Below are 22500 nucleotides of genomic sequence, written 5' to 3'. Positions count from 1 at the left end.
ACCGTCCACACGCTCCGATCGTTCCCACATGTCGTCCCAACAATGAAGGCCGTTCTTCGGGACACGTTCCATCTCGGCCTGCAAGGGTCAGGCCTCCCTAATTACAAACAGACGGGAGGAAGGGGCTGGGGCCGGGGGGGGGGGGGGCTGCCTCTCTGGCATCAGGGCCAGGCTGACACAAAGGGGCGCCCAGGGCAGCGCTGACCATGGACGGAGGACGGCGCAGGGAGAGGGTCCGGCCTCGGCGGCCCGTGTGGGGGTCACACAGGTGCACGGGGGCATGTACACGCGCCCACAGAAACAAGACCGGGGGGGCCAGAGCCGGCCCTCACAGGGCATCGTCAAGCTTCCGGAGCGCGGAGCAGATCCCTCGTTCGGCCCAGGACACAGCGGCGGGTACTGTCCCCCCCCTTACAACTGAGGCAAAGTCGGCGAGGGGAGGAGACAGACTGTGAGTGATGGGGCACACCCGAGCCGCGAGCGGGGCAATGGGAGGCGCCGTCCAGAAAGGGTCCAGAGCAGAGACTCACATGACCGCAGGCGCTCAGACGCACCCCCCCCCCCCCCGCTCTCCCAGGGTCCCTGCCTATCCCGGCCCTGCCGCTGCTCGCTCAGCTGCCGGCACAGAACAGGTATCTAACCACACGCTTGCTCGCTGATGGAGGGCGGCCTGGACGCAGCTCGTCGGACCGTGGAGGCCACTGACTGACTGACTGGTGACGGGCCCAGGACCGCCCTGTCCAAGGCAGGGCCCAGGCTGATCCGTCTGAGGGCTCTCGCTCCTGCTGTCCCGGGGCCTGGGCTGCCCTGGCCACGTTGGGGGTCAGCGGGGGTGCGACTCGTGAGGAAGGGGAGGGGGCCTGGGCGAGCACAGGGAGCCCGGCGGATGGAGGCCATGGGAGGTGACGATTACCGAGGGGAGGAAGTAAGATGCCGGATGAGAGGGGGGGAAGGGAGGGGTCCCCCGGGCAGGGCAGCCCCCGGCCAGGGAGGACGGGGCTGCCTCTGGGGAGGACTGGGTGTCCACAGCTGGCCCTTCTACATCCAGGCGGGGCAGGAGAGCGTCGAGGCCCCCAGCTCCGCAAGGGGGGCTTCCCTTCTGCACGGGCAGACCTGGGCTCTCTCAGAGCAGAGGGCACGCGCCATTGGGCAGACACTTTGGCAGCAAAATCCACCCAAGGCCTTCGGCTTGTTCCCCTACCAATTCTCTGGCTTGGAGCTAGGAGGAAGTCACAGACCCCCCATTCAACCCCTTGGTGATTGGGCAGCTGGGTAAACCGAGGCCCAGAGGGTTAGGCGGAGGGCCCAGGATCCCAGCCCAGAAGTAGCGGGCCCAAGCTTCCCCGCCAGGCCTTTCTAGCTCCCCCCCAAGGGAGAAGTCTGGTTCCCACGGGAGGCCCTTCTGCAGGCCAGGCCTTGGAGGCCTGCTGTGAACTCCCGCCTCCTGGGGGAAGGGCCAAGGGGGTGTGGGCCCTTCCCAGCAGTGTCCCGGCCTGGGGCCGTCCCCCTCCCCTAAGAGCAGCCTGGAGCTCAGTTCTGAGTCTTTATGCCCCCCTCCCCCAGAAACACTGTCGGGAGACTTCAGGTCAAGAGCCCAAAGGATTGGGCTCTGGCCTTTCAGCACGAGCCCTGCCCCCGCCCTGGGGTCCAGGGGATTCCGGTCCTGATGGGAACCTCCGCTGCCTGAGATCCTTTCAACTTCTCCCGATGGCCCCGCTCGGGGCAGATCTGCCCGATCCCGGTCCTTCGGGACAGGAGCCGAGCTGTCTGAGCGGCTGGAAGACATAGGGTGGCCCCTGGGAAGAAGCCGAGAGCCGCCCCTCAGGCTCCCAGGGGCCTGTGAACGTCTGGCTCCCAGCCCTGAGGCCCTGTCCCACACCTGGCCTTGGTTCTGACCCAAAGCCTCGGGCCATCCTGACGGGGCTGGTCCTGAAGGGAAAACAGCCCCTGGCCCCAGCCCGGTCAGGAGGGTCCCTGGGCCCGTGGCCCAGCAGAGGCTCCAGCCTCCAAGCTCCTTCCTGCTTAGGAGCTCAGGCCTGGTCAGCTCCAGGCCCAGGGAAGGAGGGCTCAGGCCCTGAGACACCCGGAGCTGCGTCCAAATCTCACCTCCGACATTTACAAGCCGGGTCACTGTGGGCCAGCCACCAGGCCGGGGCTCAGTCTCCTTGTCTGTACTATGGGGATAATGCCTCGCTCGGAGTGGGGTTCTAAAAAAGAGCCATGGAAATCCAGCTCATGAGGCTGGCTGCCTCACAGGATGTTAAATGCAAGATTCCCCCCACCCCTCTTCCTCCCTGCAGGTAACACACACTGCATATTCACATGGACCTGCTACAACACCCCGGCTGCCTCATGGGATGTTAAATGCAAGATTCCCCCCCCCCCCCCTTCCTCCCTGCAGGTAACACACACTGCATATTCACATGGACCTGCTACAACACCCTGGCTGCCTCACGGGATGTTAAATGCAAGATCCCCCCCCCCCTTCCTCCCTGCAGGTAATGCACACTGCATATCCATAATATACATACAGCACACACAGTCACAAAATGTTACACAAACAGGGCTGGAGGCACATGGACCTGCTACAACACCCCGGCTGCCTCATGGGATGTTAAATGCAAGATTCCCCCCCCACCTTCCTCCCTGCCCTCGTATCTTCTTCCTCTCTTTAAAAAGCCTGAAGATTACCCTCTCGCCTCAATGTCCACAAAGCGAATAGCTGCAGGACAGACTTCCTCTGTGCGCACTTGGCTCTGCGGAGGCTTTTCCTGTTTTCATTTTCGGTCAGGCTATTTTTCACATCCTCCAGAAGCTCATCTGGGACTGTGACCTCAGAGCCCGAATTTGGCCACTCTACCGCCCTTGCTAGAGAAAGGGCAGAAGCATTTTTAGAGCACCTACTATGTGCTCTTTTTTAAAAAGCCCCAAACACCTATTAATCCACTGGACGGTACAAAGTGTTTGATGGGAAAATCTTCGCAGACCTTTTCCACTGTCCTCCGTGCCCTTCTTCCAGTGTCGGCCTTAAGTGTCCTTGATGTGACTTGAATTATTTTGGTCCCTAATCAACTGACCTACGCTGAGTTTTAGCTGTTTTCTGAGGCAGTGCTGTGTTACTCGTTACGTTCCAAGGACCATCGACTTAGAGCTAGGGGGACCTTGGGTCGGCGTGCAGCCTTCCCACTTACAGAAAAGGAGACTAAGGCACAGAGCAGGGCCACATTGCTAATGCCTCTGGCTTCAGGTTCACTGTCCTATCCACGATGCCGAGCTGCCCCTCAGACCCAGAGCTGGAAGAGGCCTTGGAGTCACATAGTCCAAACCTCCCCATTCTACAGACAGAGAAACTGAGGCCCATGGAAATGGAGAGAAGTGACTCGCTCAAGATCGCACTGGGGGGATCCTGATTAGTCCTCGGGCTGCAGACTCATTCCCTTCACCGTTCCGTATGACAATGCCAACCCATTCGCCCTCTGACCTGGCGCTGCCCTCGGCCACCACGTCTCCACGTGGCACGAAGGTCAAGGGCCGAATGGTCACGATGGCTTTGGATCTCACTGGGTCTCCTTGACTGGCTTGTCGCAGCCACTTCTGCATGAACGGTTGCAGTGGGTGCCAGCTGCTTCCTCCCTCTTATTTCTCCCCTCCCCCAACCTACAGCTCTTTTTTGGCACCGGGCACTCATTCAAACACGAAATCAGAGCTGTTCCAGCCGTCTACTTTTTCCTGGACTCGGCCATTCGCTGCGACTTTGCTCCAACAAGGCCCGGGCCTGACGTGCTCTGCCAGAGGGTTTAGCTTTCTGTGCCTTGGCCTCTGATTCTGATCCCGAGGAAAGGCCCCCGAGGGACGGGGCAGAGAGCTCGAGGGCAGCCTTTGGCCTTTCTCCTTCCTCACTCCTGAAACCGAATTTGCCAGCGCATTTTTGTCTCCTGCACCGACCTTTGTTCTAAAGTCACCGAGTGTCAGAGGAAACTTGTCCCTTGGCGGGACTTTGCGAATTCCCCGTAGAACGTTTCTCTCTTTGTTCTCTGCTATTGATGTTGCTGCATTAACCAGGACTCTTCCCGACACTCTTTTTGCAATAACCGCCATGGGCACGGTGACCCAAAAGAAGCAACGTCCCGGGAGAGCACCTCTGGGGCCCAATCCAGAGCCCCTGGTCTCCGCGCCTCCGCCGGAACGCTTCTTTGCATTTCGGTTTCACTCAGAGTGTGAATATAGAGACGGATGCACCGAGCTCTTCCACGGGCCCTGCTTGGCGATTGAACTGGGATCTCCCATTAAGAGCAAGTTAACGTTTATAGACAAAAATGGCGGGATTCTCAGCAGAGCGGGTCTGCTCAAGCCCAGCCGCCGGGACGAGGAGCGGGAGAGGTTAACGGCCTCCCCTGGGCCCGAGTCCCAGCCAGAGGCCGGGCGTCACTGGGATCCCTCCCCCAAACTCCCCCCTGCCTGCCTCGTACCTACAGGCCCTGCCGGCAAGCACGCAGCCTTTCCCAGGAACCGAGCGGAATTACAGAGCGCAGCTTAATGAGCCCCATTTTATCTTTTATCGCCTGCTATCACACTGCAAGTAACTGGTCTCCGAGGATAACTTCAGGAAGGGGTGAAACGGTCACTGAACCCGGAAGTCGCCGCCCTGGGACGCCCGGCCCTGCTTACCTCACGGAGCCGAGCTGGCTCTGGGGATCCCCAGGCGGGCGAGCGGCCCCCCTGCTTCCAGCCAGCAAAGAAGGCAATGAGAAGGTGGACGCTTAATCCCGGCGTGGAAGACTTGGAAGCTCATCAAGATGCTCAGGCTCATTAAGCGGAATGGCAAATGATCCGCTTTTAGGGACGGCGCTGAACATTAATGCGAGCCATAAAAACTGCCACTCGTGCCTACTGCTGCCTCCGTCAATGGAACTGACAAACGGCGTCCCACGGAGCAGCCGTCCGGCCATCCACGCTCCCGGGGTCCCACGGAGCAGCCGTCCGGCCATCCACGCTCCCGGGGTCCCACGGAGCAGCCCTCCGGCCATCCGCGCTCCCGGGGTCCCACGGAGCAGCCGTCCGGCCATCCACGCTCCCGGGGTCCCACGGAGCAGCCCTCCGGCCATCCACGCTCCCGGGGTCCCACGGAGCAGCCCTCCGGCCATCCACGCTCCCGGGGTCCCACGGAGCAGCCGTCCGGCCATCCACGCTCCCGGCGTCCCACGGAGCAGCCGTCCAGCCATCCACGCTCCCGGAGTCCCACGGAGCAGCCCTCCGGCCATCCACGGTCCCGGAGTCCCACGGAGCAGCCCTCCGGCCATCCACGCTCCCAGGGTCCCACGGAGCAGCCGTCCAGCCATCCACACTCCCGGGGTCCCATGGAGCAGCCGTCCAGCCATCCACGCTCCCGGAGTCCCACGGAGCAGCCCTCCGGCCATCCACAGTCCCGGAGTCCCACGGAGCAGCCCTCCGGCCATCCACGCTCCCAGGGTCCCACGGAGCAGCCGGCCGGCCATCCACGCTCCCGGAGTCCCACGGAGCAGCCGTCCGGCCATCCATGCTTCCGGCGTCCCTGGGCAAGGTGTGTTCCAAAATCTGCTGGGGCCCGTTGGCCGAGAAGTCCAGTCCAATCCCACCCACTCTGACCGGCGTTCAAGGCCGTTCTTGCTCTTCTTACCCGTCAGACCCCAACTAGTGAATTCTCCCTTAGATCATGGACCCCTTTGGCAGCCTGACAAATCTGAGCTCCTTCCCAAAATCGTGTTTCCAAATACGTCAATTAAACTGGGCCGCCGAGGGTGGGTGGGGAATGGCTGGGACGGCCCCTTATGGCCCTGTTCTTGGGAATGGTCAGAGAGTGCTGGAATGACACTTCTCATGGAGACAATGATTCTCCTTTTAATTAGTTTTTTTCAACCAGCAGAGATTTTCTCTCCCCCATGTCCTCTACCCCCCACTGGGGAGGAAGAGAAGCCAAGTTCTTGTAACTGGTTTTTATCATCGAGCCAAATTCCCGGTTGGCCGAGTCCGGGACACCTTGGGACAGGAATGCTGCTGGCTCGATCTGATTCTCATTCTTCAAACCTTGATTAATGCCTCTGAGCCCCCGGTGTCAGGGACCCAAAGCTTTGTCCCCGAGGAGCCCTCACCCCATTTCCAAAGGAAGGATCGGGAAGACCGTCCAGGGTAACCTCCTTCCCCTCTTTCCACCCAGGAGGAATTGGAGACCCGCGGGACAGAAGCATTTGGCTAAGTAAGTAAGGGGGAGAGCTGAGATTTGAATCCACAGCCAACGATTCGAAATCGGGGTTCTACTTTCTCCCACATGCACATGCAGCGTTGAGGACGGACAAAGCAGCTTTCCCCGCTTGGGCTGAGGAGTCCCGAGGGTCCCCACTGAGCCCCCACCCCAGGACAAGGTTCTGTCACTTCAGAGAAGCCACACAAACACGCTGCGGGCTCCCGGGGCCCCTGGGAGTTGTGGGCAGAGGGGCAGGCACTGGGCGGCCCAGGCTCCTTCCTGTTTTTCTAAAAACTGCCCCCATAGCATCCTTTTTGTAAGAAAAAATGTTTTCTACTCAGCTCAGCCCCATTTGTTCTACAGAATTAGAGCATCTTAGAATTGGGGGGGGGGGGCTTGGATATGCCTCCCCTGCCAGGACCCCTCCCACAGAATCTTATAGGGAGGAAACCCAGGGATATCCTAGTTCCACAGTGGGTGAATGGCTCCCTTCGGATTCGGAGCTGGCCCTGGGAGACCTCCCTGTGACAACGCCCCAAGGGGACCTGCCTGAGCTCACACAGGCCCCAAGCGAAACACCCAGGCTGCCATGTTCCTCCTCACTTGGGTCTCTTTCCTCATCTAGATAATAAAGGGACTAGACAGAGGAATGACCAGGGGGTCCCGTGGGATCTCAGGACTTTGGGGTTGCAGGACCTCAAAAGAGTTAAAAGCCAAGTAATAGGCTAGGAAAATGATCAGGCAACAGAAAAAGTTTCTGACCATAGAAAGTCTCTATGGTGACAAGGAAGATCAAAACACACTCAGAAGATGATAACAAAGCCAAAGTTCCTACATCCAAAGTCTCTAAGAAGAAGAATAATTGGGCTCAGGCCTTGGAAGAGCTCAAAAGGAATTTTGAAAATCAAGGAAGAGAGAGAGAAAAAATTAGGAAAAGAAATGAGAGTGATGCAAAAGGAAATACAAAAAGCTAATGAGAATACCTTAAAAAGCAAAGTTGGCCAATTGGGAAAGGAAGTGTGAAGACTCAGTAAGGAAAATAATTACTTAAAAATTAGAACTGAGCAAATGGAAGCTAATGAGCTTATGAGAAATCAAGTTAGAAAAAAAAAAAGCAAAACCAAAAAATGAAAAAATAGGAAAAAATGTGAAATATCTCATTGGAAAAACACTAACCTGGAAAATAGATCCAGGAGATAATTTAAATATTATTGGTCTAACTGAAAGTCATGATCAAAAAAAAAAGAACCTGGGCATCATCTTTCAAGAAATTATCAAGGAAAACTGTCCTAATATTCTAGAACCAGAGGATAAATAGAAACGAAGAGAATTTACCAATTATAAAATTATTTCAAAGTAAAAACTCCCAGGAATATTATAACCAAATTCAGGAATTCTCAGGTGAAGGAGAAAATACTGCAAACGTTCAAGAAGAAGAAATTCAAATATAATGGAGTCAGGATAACACAAGATCTAACAACTTCTACATTAAAGGACCAGAGAGCTTGAAATACGATATCATGGAGAACAATGAAGCTAGGATTGCAACCAAAAATCACCCACCCCACTGAAACTGAGGATAATCCTTCAGAGGAAAAGGTGGATATTTGGTGAAAGAGAGGATTTTTAAACATTTGTAGTGAAAAGACCAGAGCCGAATGGAAAATTTGATTTTTAAATACAGGACTCAGGAGACACATAAGGAGGTAATGGGGAAAGTGATATCATAGGGGACTTAATTAGGTTTATCTGTTTACATTCCTCCATGGGAAGATGATACTCATAACTTATTAGAACTTTCTCATTATTATGGCAGAAGGAATATATATATAGAGAAGGAATATATATATTGTGTATATATATATATATATATATATATATATATATATATATTGTATATATATATATATATATATATATATATTTATAGGCAGAGGGCACAGGTGTGAGTCAAACAGGAAGGGATAACATCTTTTAAAATGTTGAAATTAAGGGGGGAGAGGGGAATGTAGTGGGAGAAAGGGAGAGGTGGGATGGTTTTAATTATCTGCCATAAAAAAGAGGGAAGAAAAAGCTTTTACAGTGGAGGGGAAGGGAGGGACAAAGTAAACCTTACTCTCATCAGAACTGGCTCCAAGAGGAAATAACATACACATTCAATATGGGCATAGAAATCGATCTGACCTGCAGGAAGATGAGGGGAATGGGATACCAGAAGGAGGGAGGGTGATAAGAGAGGGCACATGGGGGAGGGAGTGGTCAATGCAAACCACTTTTGGGATGGGCAAGGTGAAAGGAGAGAGAAAATGGAATAAATGGGGGGGGGATAGAGTTAGCGATCGTAATTGTAAAAAGAATTTTGAAGCAAATTTCTCTGCTAAGGCCTCATTTTTCAAACAGACAGGAAACTGAGTCAAATTTATAAAAAATAAGAGCCGTGCCCCAAACGATAAATGGTCAAAAGATCCCATCGATGCCCACAGGACTATAAATTCATGCCCTTTGACCTACCAATACCACTATTAGGCATGAATACCAAAATGTTTAAAGGGGGGAGGGGAAAGCCTGTAGGTCAAAAATATTTGAAGCGACTGTTCTCAGAGCAAAGAATTGGAAATGGAGGGGATGCCCATCCGTTGGGGAAAGGCAGAATGGACTGTGCTGTATGGAATATCATGCTCTACGGGAAGTGAGGAGCAGAATGCTCCTGGGAAAAAACCAACTTGGAAAGTCCTCCATGAGCAAAGTGAAGTGCCTGCCTACAAAGTAATAGCGATTTGTGGGACAACCGGCTGTGAAGGGCTTTGCTATCCTCGGCGGTACAGTGTTCCACCGCTACTCCCTAGGATCCCATGGTACCCAGAGAAGGAAATGACTGTGTCTGAATCCAGACTGAATCATAAAAAAAAGGCTTTTAGAGGAGAGGAAATCCAGTCCATTTTGGGCCAACTTAAGTTCTTTCCTCATTTCCAGCCTCAACGGGCCGGGTTCTGTCCTCTAGGGCTAAGCAGAACCAAGCTGATCCCTCTTCTATAGGATCACCTCCAGGTCCTGAAGACACTGACTAGGACCCCCTGCCCCGCCTCTAACCCCATTTCCTCTGCCAGCCGGGAGGATGTTTATCATTATTTTACTTTACAGAAGCGCAATAAAAAAAGATAAAATGACTTTCCCAGGGTCTCACATCTGCAATTACTTATGGCAGGGCCTGAAGCTAGGTTCTCTGACTCCCTGCAGAGCTGGAGCCTCCTGACTGAGGTATCAGACTGCTTTAGCCAGGTTAGCCTGGGACACGCCAGTGCCAGCCCAAGCGCAGGGCAGGAAAGAGCAGCTCACACACCGGGAATGGGAGGGAAGAGATGCTGGGGGACCTTCTGTCCCGTCATCCTGCTGAGCACGGCCTCGGCTCCCTCCTCGCTTCATCTGCCAAGCACTTGGTCCCCATGAAGCGCCCCCCACCTTTGATTCTTCCCCCGGGAAGATTTCCGGGCACCCAAATCGCCAACGTCTGTGCCAAACCGTTGCCCCCCCCCCCATTAGAACGTAAGCTTCTTGAGAGCAGGGAGATTTCATTTTTGTTTTGTAGCCCCGGCGCCTGGCGCACCGATATGGTTTGTGGTTCAACTGCTCAGTCAACTGAGTCAGGAGGTCTGGGGGCTTTTCTTCCAGGAGACTCTTTGAAACCATGAGACCCAACAACTTGATGTTAAAAAGTTCGATGTTCCAGGAAAATGGCACGTCAGTCACAGGCCTGGCCAGCCTGTTTTCTTCTTTGTAAAATCAGGTTTCTCACACTCTTTGCCTCTAAAATGAGGGAGCTGGCCCACAAGGCCCTGGGATCCCTTCCGGGCGCAGTGATCCTCCATTATTCCCAACACGGAGGGCTGACCTCCGGGCTCGGAGGAGTTGGCGGGGTGGGGGGAGGAACGGGCAGAACCACGGCAAGGGATCTGGGAAACCCGCATCCATGGTCACCGGGGCCTTTCCTTAGTTCTGGCGGAACATACCGACATGATTCCACGGATAAACAAGCAGACCTGCCTGCTGACTGAATAACTAACTTGTCACCCACCCGTACATGTCACTCTGGCTAAGTGCTTGCAGCTGCCGCTGGACTGGAGACGCGTTTAAGGCGCTGCTGAAAATGTCGCCCCTTCTGGTCCCCATGGACGGTCTCATTCAACAGATGGGAACGGTCGGCTACCAGGCCTGGCCGGGGGTCTGAGCTCACAAGGGGATTTCACAGGCACGGGGACGTACGTTTAAAGACTTTTCAAGAACACTGTCGCAGTCTACAGTTGGTTTCTTTTCTACATGCGATCATATTCCTTCTGCGAAGGAATCAGCCCTGCTGGCCCAGGGGGACTCTGGGTCTGTTTGCCATGGAGCCTCACCCTGCAAGGGGAGGCCACTGGCGTGGGCCGAAGGGCGCTCGTGGGTCCTCCCCGTCCCTCGTGTCTGCCTTGGGCCGTCAGCATGGAAAGATGGGAAAGACGAGTTCACGGTTCCCAGCGTCCCCCAAATGGCGTCTCATTTTGATGGGGATTTCTGTCCGCCGAAGTCCTGGTTGGGAATTAGTTAAAATTCAATGCGAACGACGAAGACTCGGCCACACGGACTGACTGGTCAGTGTCACACAGTTAGAGTCCTACTGAGTCCGGAGCTAGCGCTCTAACCATTGTACCACCAGCTGCCTTTGCACAGGAGCATCAGAGCTGGTGAGGGAAGCCCTTGTACTGGAGGAGAACGCAGTCACTCAGACTTGGGGAGCCAGTTACAAGCCGCCATGGGGCTAAGGGACAGAGGCAGGACTGGCACTTGGTCATCTGGCTGGCTTCCTACAAACTTGGTTCAAAGGCTGGACCCTTCTGCCCCAGTGTCCTCGCCGTTCCCAAAGGTGGCGCTCCATTCCAGACGCCTTGGCTGCCCGGCTGCCCGGCTGCCTGGTGCGGGATCGTGGCCGCCGCTCGCCCTTGGAGATGACCGACCTACCGCGCTGTATGTAATCCGCAGGAATCCAGTTGGTTACACGTTGAATCCCTCTCTAGACCGGAGGCCCCTTGAGGGCAGGGACCACATTTGCGCCTTTCTCCGTTTCCCTAGTGGTTAGCCCAATGCTGGACACACAGCAAGTGCTTAAGAAACCAATGCTAGTTAACGGAGCATCTCGTGCAGCCCAGTGGCCGCTGGGAAGATGTTGCTAGGCAACCCCAGAGCAGAGGCTGGAGGCTTTCCCAAAAGCATCAAGGAAAACCCTGGGTAAGGGGGGGAGAGAGAATTGTGGGGGTTTCATCAGGACGGCGGGGGAGGGGGGACGACGCCTTCTACCAGCGTCTTAGGGACTTGCATTTCTTTCACTCTTGCTCTTCTTTATTTCTCATGGCTAGTGATTGGCTGATTGTATTGTTTCTTAAAGCCCCGAATTTTCATACATGCAGCTGTTTATGAATGTGTACACCCAGACACACAGACACCCAGACACCCAGACACATAGACGCACAGATGCCCGGACACCTGGACGCCCAGACGCCCGGACACCCAGGCACCCGGACGCCCAGACGCCCAGGAACACCCGGACGCCCGGACGCCCAGACACACAGACACACAGACGCCCAGACGCCCAGACACATAGACGCCCAGACGCCCAGACACCCAAACACCCAGACGCCCAGACGCCCAGACGCCCAGACGCCCAGACACCCAAACGCCCAGACGCCCGGACACCCCAGACGCCCAGACACACACAGACACCCAAACGCCCAGACGCCCAGACGCCCAGACGCCAGACACACAGACACACAGACGCCCAGACGCCCAGACACCCAAACGCCCAGACGCCCAGACACCCCAGACCGCCAGACACACAGACACACAGATGCCCAGACACACAGACACACAGACGCCCAGACACACAGACGCCCAGACGCCCAGACGCCCAGACGCCCGGACGCCCGGACGCCCAGACACACAGACACACAGACGCCCAGACGCCCAGACACCCAGACGCCCAGACACCCAGACACCCAGACACATAGACGCACAGATGCCCGGACACCTGGACGCCCAGACGCCCGGACACCCAGGCACCCGGACGCCCAGACGCCCAGACACCCGGACGCCCGGACGCCCAGACACACAGACACACAGACGCCCAGAACGCCCAGACACACAGACACACAGACGCCCAGACGCCCAGACACATAGACGCCCAGACGCCCAGACACCCAGACACCCAGACGCCCAGACGCCCAGATGCCCAGACGCCCAGACGCCCCAGACACACAGACACATAGACGCCCAGACGCCCAGACACCCAGACGCCCAGACGCCCAGACACCCAGACGCCCAGACACCCAGACACCCAGACACATAGACGCACAGATGCCCGGACACCTGGACGCCCAGACGCCCGGACACCCCAGACACCCGGAACGCCCGGACGCCCAGACACACAGACCACACAGACGCCCAGACGCCCAGACGCCAGACACACAGACGCCCAGACGACCCAGATGCTCCCAGATGAAATATTTGTGAGACTATGTGCTAACATCTCACTCTGGGCTACTTGAACCAGGCCGGGTTTACTACATAGATGTTCTCCCGTCTATCTGGTGGCAGGAAATTGAACTTTCATTATTAACTTTTTATTATATATAACTTATATATAACAATATATATCATCAGTATATCAGTAGGTACTTAATGCTTGCTTTCTTCCTAAAATGACTTGCCCTAGATCACACAGTGGACAATGTCTGGCCCTGGAACAAAGGATCCCACATCTCCCACCTGCAGGATCCTCCCTCCCCCCGCCCTGTAGTTTCCAGCTCGTAAGCTGTGTCCCCGGGGACCGGGCCTGCTCAGCCCATGCTCGCTGTCTCTCCTTGGATGCCCTCCCTCCTTCCTTGCTTGACAAAGCCCCCTTCTCGCACTGACGGCCGCTTCCTCCGAAACGTCCTCCTGGATGACGCCTGTCTACACATTCCTGCTTCACTCAGGCCCAGCCACACCGAGCGGAGAACTTAGTTATTCTCCAATTGCTTCCAGAGATCCGTTTTCCCATTTAGAAAATCCCATGCTGGTGCGGCCGCAGGGAAGCGGGTACCCTACAACAGGGCCCCGGGATCAGAGACAGCGATTTGGGGAGAAAAAAAACACGTAGCAAGAGTTGGAAACCTGAGCAAGCCTTTCACTCGGCTCCTTGTCTGCGAGGGCTTTATCCCCAGAACGTCATAAAAAGGGAGAACAAAGGGCTTCTCTGTACCAGAGCAAAACCAAACCTGGTGGCCAGAGCCACAACAGCCCTAGATGGCCGAACAAATTCTGGCGTCTTAAGGGAAGGCCACGGAATGGACGATGCTGCGAAGAATGAGAAATATGAAGCCCTCGAGGAAATATGGAAAGAATCGGGGGACGTGAAAGTGGTGTAGCCCCAGATGAATCTGCGCTGACTCCAGCTGGCCGGGGACAGATGTCGAATCAACACGTGATTTGTCTATTTGTTATTTTAACAGTTGGCTCCTGTTAAATGGATTTGATCCTCCTGGAGAGAAAGCAAACTCCTCCGTTTGACATTGGAAGCCCTCTACCCAATGGCCCCCGCCCGTGCTTCTAGGCAGCTTTCACCTTCTTCCCTCACTCACTGCACCTTCAGCCAGGCTGGTCTCCATTCTATAACACGCCATTTCTCCTTCATGGTCTGACAGGTCATCCGTGCCCATTGTTAGAGTGCTCTTTCCCGGGTACACAGTAGGTGTCCAATAAATGCTTGTTGAATTTAATTAAACTCAAGCTTCTCTATAACTGTTTATTCTTTATGTTTATTTGGGAAAGTCTATCTTTGCTGGCTGTGACTAAGCTTATGAGAGTTGTTTGAAATTTAAGCTCATTTGATTTCCCCTGAAAGCTGAGGTGGGAAGCCCAGCATTTAAAAATTCTAAAATCTTTAAAAGGAGCCTCCCTGCCCTGGTCTGGTGTGTCACAGACCTTAAATGCTCGGTCCACAGCACATGCACTAAAGGAACAGCACATGGAGAAGGAGGGGTATGTGCTGGCCTCCCGGTTTACAGGTGGGGTTATTGAGGCTCGGAGCAGCATCCTGAGACTAGAAAATGTCGCCTCCTGACCCCAGGCCCAGCATCCTTCCCTGGGTCATTCGGTGAAGTCCAACATCGCGCCTCCTTTGTCCTCCGCTTTCTGTAAAGGTTGAGTTAGTTCTTGTTAATTCTGTAAGCCCGCCTGGGGCCTATGGACGCCCCGTTTGTTCTTGGGCCTTAGCACCCTTTCTGTCCATCAGCCAAGCAAACGCCCCGCACAGGGCACTTCCCACTATCCCCTTTGCCCACTTCCCACAACCTCAGCCACAGGAGTCACTGGGGGGCTGGGGAAGGGATGGGTGGGGAGCTAGCCCTGTTTCCCCCAAAGCCGGGGAGCGGGAGCGGAGAGCCACGCTCGCCCAGAGGACGGCGGAAAGGGATACTCTGCGCAGAAACAGGTAAATCACCAGGAACAGCGAGGCCGGAGACGGGGGAGAGGTTTGAGCCGTCTGTGACTGATTCGGAAATAGGTTCAAAGTGACTGCACCCGTACAACTGTTCTGGGGCTGCCTTGGAGAGGGCCTGAGATCAGGGGGGAGGGGGAAAATTTGGAACTCAAAATCTTACAAATGTCAGTGTCGGAAATTCTTTACGTGCAATTGGAAAAATAAAATAGGATTGAAAGGAAATGAAAAGAAATCTTGTCTTTGAGACAGGGAAGGGCCCTGCGGGTACAACTGTCCAGCGGGCACTTGGCACTCAGGAGAGAGGGGGGCTTGCCACGTTGATCAGTGTGACCCCTGAACTCGGAGAGGGGGAGATCTCTGATAAAGTGCGACATAAAAGGCGGCGTCCAGGACAAAGTGGAAACGGCCACACATGGCGGGCAGAAGCGGGTGCTACTCCAGCCGAGGAGCTGAGGAGAGGCCGAGGGGCTGCCAGGACGGGACAGCCCCAAAAACTCAGGCGGGAGAGTGTGCAGGAGGAAGGGACGGGCCATGGGGGGTCCAGATCTTCAGAAAGGCACGCTTTCTCAACTGGAGCTGAACTGTCCCATCTCTTTCCTACCTTTCAGTACCAAATATCTGGGTTATGGCCCCCCAGGACCCCCCGGCCTTACCACCTCCTGGATCTGTTCCCATCTGTATCCAGATCTTTGAAAGACCTTTTGGGGCCCCCCATCCCTGACTCAATCTGCCATTCAAGGCCTCCACAAGCTGGCTCCAACTTCCATGGCACTCCATTTCCTGATTTCATTCTTCCCCCTCCAGCCTGTAAACACTTTTGGGGGGCCGTTTCCCGTCCCCGACAAGGATTTTCTCCCACCTTTCATCTCTGCTTGTTGAAAGAAGACCCAGCCCAGGGCCCCTCATTGCCGCTGGTCCCGGCTCCCAGGGGTCACCCCTCCCTCGACTCCCCAGCCACTGAGCTCTCCCCGACACCGGGCACATTCATTCTGTTGCAGCTCTGTGTGGGCACGTCTCGGGTCTTTATTACGCTGTAAACTCCGGGAGGACCAGGGCTGAGGGTTTCCATCTGTGCCCCCAAACGCAGGGGTCACGTACAGAATAAACTTTGGTAGAAATGAACTACTGCTTTACCAGGGAAAATAAGGGCTGTTTGTGGTTCCCAGAAGTTGAACTCTTCCTTGGTAATTAAAAAAATAAATAAAACGCAGGGAGAAGGGACCACTTCTGCTCAGTCCCTGGGCCCAAGGAGTTATGGGCAACATGGCCTCTCTCTGGAAAAGTTGCTTTTGCTAGGGAGGCGTTCACATCTAAATAGCCCTCTCCGGGTAACAGCCTTTAAACCCTCCGGGTTTTTACCAGAGCTCTAAAGGGCTTAGGACTCTCACATTGCTAAGGAAGACCTCCACCCATCCTTCAAGGCCCTGTGGCTTCAGGCAGGAATGCTTTCTGTCCCAAGGTGAGGGGTGACTCACTGGCACTGGCGTGGGAGTGGGAACCAATCACTTAACTCTCTCTGTATTCCTGCAACTGGTACGGAGAGGGTCGCCCCTGGTGACCCCCATCCCCTGAGCCCCATCCCGGAGCCAGATTTCTGCCTGAGGGCACGCCCTACAGTCAGCTCTCCGGGGCCCTGAAGGAGAGAAAGAGCCCCCGGCCCCCAGACCCCCATCGGGAGCCTTTCTGGCCTGGGATCATCTGCCAGAGCTTGAGTTCCATGGGAGAAACAAGGTCACCCCTGGATCACGGGGAGGCGACACCCTCAACAGAAAGGGGAAAGCTGGAAAGGGGGCTGCGTTGGGGGACAAAGAAAGTGGGTTCAGTTTTCAGGGACTCTGCTGTGCTGTCCCCCGCCTTCGCCCCATCCGTTTGACTCAGACTGCCTCTCCTGCTGGGGGAAGAGCTATGGAGAGGAGAGAATGGTTCATCTCTTGGCCCTGTGCCTGGCACACAGTAGGACCTGAATAAATGCTTACGGCCTCGGCCCCGATGGAGACCAGTCTCTCTGGGCTCCGGAGAAGATGCCAGCTTGGCGCCTCCTTGGTCCCGAGAAGTGAAAACCTCTCCTTTCTTCCCCTCTTCGGGCTCGCTCCCTACCGAGAGCCGCTCCGGGGCTTGGAGCTGGGGCCTCTTCCCCAAAGGTTGCCAAAGCTCCGTTATTTGCCCAGGCAGACTCAAGCTCTTCCCTTGATTAGGGGGACGCTGAGAAGGCAAAGGAGAGCGTTAAATGAATGCAGCTTCTGGGAACTCCCATCCTGACTCCTGGGGTGGATTAAAGCCCCAAAGCCAGTCAATCGCCATGTGGGCAGGGAAATATAGATTTCTCACTTACACTCACGCGCACACATCCCCCCGCCCCAGAATACGGGACGGGCGAGGGGGGAACGACCCTTTCCCCGCAAGCATCTGGCCTTGAAGTGCTAAGTCAAACAACTGGGACGGGCTGTGGCAGCTTCAGAAGCCGATCCCTGAAAGTTCCTGCTGGCAACATCTGGGCTTTAAGGGTTGGGAGTTATGAGCTCGTTGAAAACAAAGGAGTACAGAGGTACCTGCGAGGGGGCCGCCGCTCAGGGTGGGCGTGCAGCAGAGCCCCGACGTGGGAATCAGGCCCGGCGTTCCCAAGTACGCAGGGAACAAGATGTCACGATTTACCCCACCGGCCTGGGTAATGAGGAATTACAGGCTCCCGGTGTTCCCGGCAACGCGGGTCAACGAAACGTGCCGGGCAGGGGCGTATGGTGAGACTGTTCTGATTTAGTGACCAGGATGGAAAGAATCAGAGCGGGGGGTTTCTGAGACCCGACCTCCAATTAGCGATCCCAGCTCGAGAGGGGGGACGCTCAGGCACTAGAGGCTCCGCCGCCGATTCCTATAAAATGTTCTCACATAAATTAGGGGCTGGCGGCTCCCCATTTGCCGTGTTCTTGACGGAGGGGGGGGGGGCGCCGAGTCTGGAGCTCTTGTCCAAGGGCCTGGGGCTCCGAGCTCCCGCTCTTTCACTAATGAAGCTGGGGAGCTCATAAAAGCCAGGCTGCCATTCTCAGAGCGGCCTTTCTTCCCGGGGGAGAAGCCCAGGCCTGCCCAACACAAGGGCCCCGCTTTTGTGGGGGGGGCAGGACAGACTCTCGGTGCCACGGCCCAGGAGCACAAACATCCTATTGATCGGGCCCGGGCGCTTTGTGCACCTTCCCCATGAAAAGGTGCTCCAGGGAACACACATTGTGCCGGTGGCCCGGACACCGGACGCCTAATCAAACCGCCCGGCGCCGCTAGGACACGGAGGCCCGGCCCGGGCCCAGACTGCTCGAGCTGGGAACAATGCGGAGAGGTCGGGCTTTATGCGGACAATGAAAAGGCTCCAGGGGGAGCGCAGGCCCTCGAAGGGCTCTCCATCCCGCGGTAATGATGGGTGCACCATGAAATCACTTACAGGGCCTCATTAAATGCACTCCTGGAGAAAGGGCCTTGATTTATGAAAGCTGGGCCACGGTTAAAATAGGCGGCCCTGTGCTGGTAACACAGCTGGACGGGAAAAGCAATGCTTTGTTGAACACAACCTTTGTGCTTCTTCTTCACCCACGAAGGCAAGACTGACGGCAGGGGCGGGGGGGGGGTCTGCTTGGGCTGCTGAGATAGAGGAGGGCCGGTGCTCCCATGGGCAGCATGGGGAGGGGGAAGAGCAAGCCCTTCTCTGGAGTGACCCCCCCAGCGACCACGGAGGGGGCAGCAGACAACCCAGAATTCCCCATGGCTCTTCACCAGGGAATGTCCCTAAACAGGGGCTTGAGTTTTCAGCACTTTCTTCCTCTGTCTCTCTCTGTCTCTGTCTCTTCTCCCTCCCTCTGCCTCCGTCTCTCTCTCTTTCTCAATCTCTCTCTAGGCATATTTCATTGTATTTGTGTGTGTGTATGTGTGTCTTGTGTATGTCTCTGTGTCTCTGTCTCACTTCAGATTATGTCTCTTTTTATTTGTATGTGTCTCTGTCTTGTGTATTTGTCTCTCTGTATCTGTCTCTGTCTCTCTGTCTCTGTCTCTGTCTTTCTCTCCAGATGTCTCTTTATACTTGTATTTTTGTGTCTCTGCATGTGTCTCTGTCTTGTGTATGTCTCTGTGTCTGTGTCTGTCTCTGTCTCTCTGTATCTGTATCTGTCTCTGTCTTTCTCTTCAGATGAGTCTCTTTATACTTGTATTTTTGTGTCTCTGTCTTGTGTATGTCTCTGTGTCTGTGTCTGTCTCTGTCTCTCTGTATCTGTATCTGTCTCTGTCTTTCTCTTCAGATGAGTCTCTTTATACTTGTATTTTTGTGTCTCTGCACGTGTCTCTGTCTTGTGTATGTCTCTGTGTCTGTCTCTGTTCAGATTGTGTCTCTTTATATTTATATGTACGTCTCTCTGTGCCTCTTCCTGCGTGTCTGTCTCTGGGTGTCTCTCCTCAGAGAGAACTTCACTGTGAGGGGCAGCCGATGAAGGCACATCTCAGGCCCACCTGCGGGGGATTTACTGCTTCCCTTTCATGAGGGAACGGGAATCTGGCCATTAGCTGAGAGCGGAGCCAACCACTGGCTGTGGGCAGCCTGGTGCGGGGGCTCGCGGGGTGACCTAATCTCCAACAAATACTTGCACGCTTGGGTAATGTTTTCTCAACTGATCTCTAGCTCCTTGCACAGAGCTCACATTGTACGTGTGATGGACGAGGGTGGGGGGACCCGCGGGGAGGGAGGAAAGACCACTTTGCCTCCAAGCTGACATGGGAGCGTGTGGGTGGCAGTCTGATTTATGACAAAGTATTTAATAACGTCAACAGGAGAAACTGCCTGAGCACGATGTTCTCGACAGCAAGGAGGGAGATGACGTTGCTGGTGACTGATCTGGATCTGTGATGCACATCTGCATGGTGACGATGACAGGGGCAAGCTGAGATAGCTGGGATACCTCTCTCCCTCTCCCTCTCTCTCTGTCTCTCTCTGTCTCTCTCTCTCTCCCCTGCTAAATAAATGTCTCAATCTTCTACCATCCATCCATCCATCTGTAAGGGTCCTTTAAATGGGCGGCCACAGCACAACAGGAGATTGAGGCCCGGAAGTAATTTCTGTGGATATTAGGACTGCCCTTGGGCGGGATCCTGGCCACATTGAGATAACTTTGTAATGGGTGACTCTCTCGCTGGTTGGCTGTGTGTGTGACCTCACAGGTCCTTTATAAGCCCACTGCAGGCAGCAACTGCCCTCTCTTTAATCTGGCTCCCTCGCCTGGGGTAGCTGAGCCAGGCTGATGGATCCATGAGAGGTAAGGAGTTTGGTAGTGAACACGTGGGTCTTCAGACCAGATGTTCACTCGGGAACCCATAAGTCAGGGCATTATGTGAGTGGGTATAATAAAGGCTTTTAAGATTACACGTGGCTGTTCTTGAGTGCGCTACCGGTTATTAAGCTATAGATTCAAGAGATTGTGGCCCGAGACCTTAGAAGGCCTCAGAGGAGGCGAGCCGGGTAGAGTTCACACTGCAGAGGTCAGTGGTCAAAGGTACTCTGGTGGGCCTAGGACAGACTAGTAATTGTAACTGCCAGGAGAGCACGTTATATCCACCCATCCATCCATCTATCCATCCATCCATTATTCCATCCATCCATCTATCTATCCACCCACCCACCCACCCATCCATCGTATCTACCTAGTCTATGTTCTTTGATCCCTCATCTATTGTCAGTCTCTCTCTCCACTATCAGTCTCTGGCATCTCTGTATTTTTCACCTCTTCTATCTCCTCTGCCCTTCCACAATCTCTGTCTCCTCTGCCCCCATCTCTCTCTCTGTCTTGCCACAGTAGGAGCTGATTTAAAGCTCCGTCGAGAGCCTTTGCCTCCTTTCCCGGTAGAAGAAGCCAGTGGGAAGGAGCCGGTGGTTAGTGCAGTGGGACGAGGGCAGCTGGCTCTAGAACCTCTGCTTCCTTTACTGAATAGGAACCAAACTAATTCATCAGCAAACCTTTCTTAGGGACTTAGGATAAGCTGGTGCTGGTTCACAAGCAAAATGAGCGAGACAATTGTCACTCAAGTTTTCCCGCACAGTGCATATGCCTCCCTGTGTGGCCATGTGTGCACAGACATACATGTGCGTATATGGATATAGTGTCCCAAAAGACTTAGTGCAGTTCCTAAATTATTAAGGCCCAGAGATGCACGAAGGCTTTGGGGACGCCCTGGATAGATGTCGAGCTCATCGATCTGGAGTGAGCCAGCTCGTAGCAATTAAATAAGTTAGTTTGGGAGGGGGAGAGGGCACTGGCCACTGGGGGCCGTGGAAAATCAGGGAAGGCTTTCCGTAGGAAGGGAGCCTGTTACCCACTAATCACGACCGTTCCAGAATCTCCCCAGATCTGAAGTCCAGCTCACTGGCCCATCGCTCGTAGACTCTTCTCCTTCCCTTTTGGAAAATCCAGGTCGGAGTTTGCCCTTCTCCAGGCCTGTAGCGCCCCGTCTTTAAACACTCTTTCAAGCAGCGCTGACAGGACCCAGCGGTCCCGGGGACTTGGGGAAGCTAAGCTGGGGCCTGGGTACCCTCGGGGCGGCTGGGGGCTCCTGCCTTTCTCCTCGCTCACCCTGGCCGCCCCCTAGCCGCTGGCCGCTCCTGGCCTGCCCTGGCACGAGGGTCCCGCGCCTTGGCGGATAAAACAGGAGCCACAAAAGCCGGCACCGAGCCCCGCCCCATGTCAGCCTGGGAGAATGGCTCTTCCTGCCCCGGTGCCCTTGTGCCCTCAGAGAATCCTGGGATCCGGGAGTCTGCGGCCTTCCGAATCCCATCAGAAACTCTTTGTGAAGCCCCTAGCACAGTGCCCGGGGCGAAGCGGGGGCTTAATGAACGCTCCTCCCTTCCTTCCTTCCATCCATGGGCTCTAACACAGGGATCACAAAAGGAAGAGGACTGATCTAAACGTATCATCAATGGAGCCAATAAACACTTATTAACACCTACTGTGTGCAAGGACTTGTACCGGCGCCTTCAACAGCGTTCCGTCAACCCACTCAGCGTTTCCTGAGTGACACCCATTGGGACCGACTACAGAGGCAGAAGGGGCGGCCCGAGGCTCCCAGGCCCAAGAGGGGATCAGGCCGGGCTCCCCACTTCTGAGGACTCGGGCAGGAAAACGCGCCCATCGTCCAGACGCTGGAACAAGGCCACAGGCAGCTGGACACCGTGGCCTCAGGGCAGTCAGCCTGCAGGGGACCCAAGGGGCACAAGAGAGACACAGGGGGGGCTTGTCAGAGGGCTGCGTCCACTTCCCAGAGAGGACCCTTAGGAGTGGGGCGGGAGAAATCATTAAGCATACGAGAGACCCCCGAAGGCAGTGGGATGGTCGGCCGTGTTCCGCCATCTCACTGTTCTGGGGGCCGGGGCCGCCCTCGTCCTGTGCCCCGAACCCCAGCGGAGCCGGGAGTCCCAGCCGCGGCTGCCTCCACTTGGGCACACGCCTCTTTCTGGACAAGAGTCTGCAGGCCGAGCAAGGGCTGCTTCCTCCAGCTCACGGAAGGAGGAACCGAGGCTCGGAGGCGAGGTGACCGCGGGCTGCCTCCCGCCGGGGGTTGGGACGTGGATTGTTCCCCCTCCGGGCCGAGCCCCTTCTCCGACTGGCCTCCTGCCTCCCGGGAGCACGGCCAGAGCTTTCCCCCTTGTCCCCATTCCCCAGAGCCACGCCGTGGTCCTGGGCCACGGGCAAGTCCGCCCGTGGCCTCGTGGCCAAAGCTCCATCTGGGCTCTCTCCTAAGCAGCCCCGTAACG

General features: G+C 55.4%; 1 protein-coding gene and 1 long non-coding RNA gene across 2 annotated transcripts in view; both read right to left on the bottom strand.

Moving 5' to 3' along the window:
* The window catches only part of LHPP (phospholysine phosphohistidine inorganic pyrophosphate phosphatase), a 145271-nt gene that overhangs the window by 12458 nt on the left and 110313 nt on the right, over positions 1–22500 (bottom strand). The window lies entirely within an intron of this gene.
* LOC141559064 (uncharacterized) overlaps positions 12925–22500 on the bottom strand; it is a 22929-nt gene continuing 13353 nt past the window's right edge. Inside the window, exons 2-3 of the long non-coding RNA XR_012487212.1 lie at positions 16703–16928; positions 12925–14419 (exon numbers count right to left, since the gene is read on the bottom strand). This is a non-coding gene — a long non-coding RNA (uncharacterized LOC141559064). The remainder of the gene's footprint in view (positions 14420–16702; positions 16929–22500) is intronic.

The sequence above is a fragment of the Sminthopsis crassicaudata genome, chromosome 2, assembly GCF_048593235.1.
Source record: "Sminthopsis crassicaudata isolate SCR6 chromosome 2, ASM4859323v1, whole genome shotgun sequence".
In the NCBI taxonomy this organism is placed as follows: Eukaryota; Metazoa; Chordata; class Mammalia; order Dasyuromorphia; family Dasyuridae; genus Sminthopsis; species Sminthopsis crassicaudata.
This window is presented reverse-complemented; position numbering and strand designations above follow the sequence as displayed.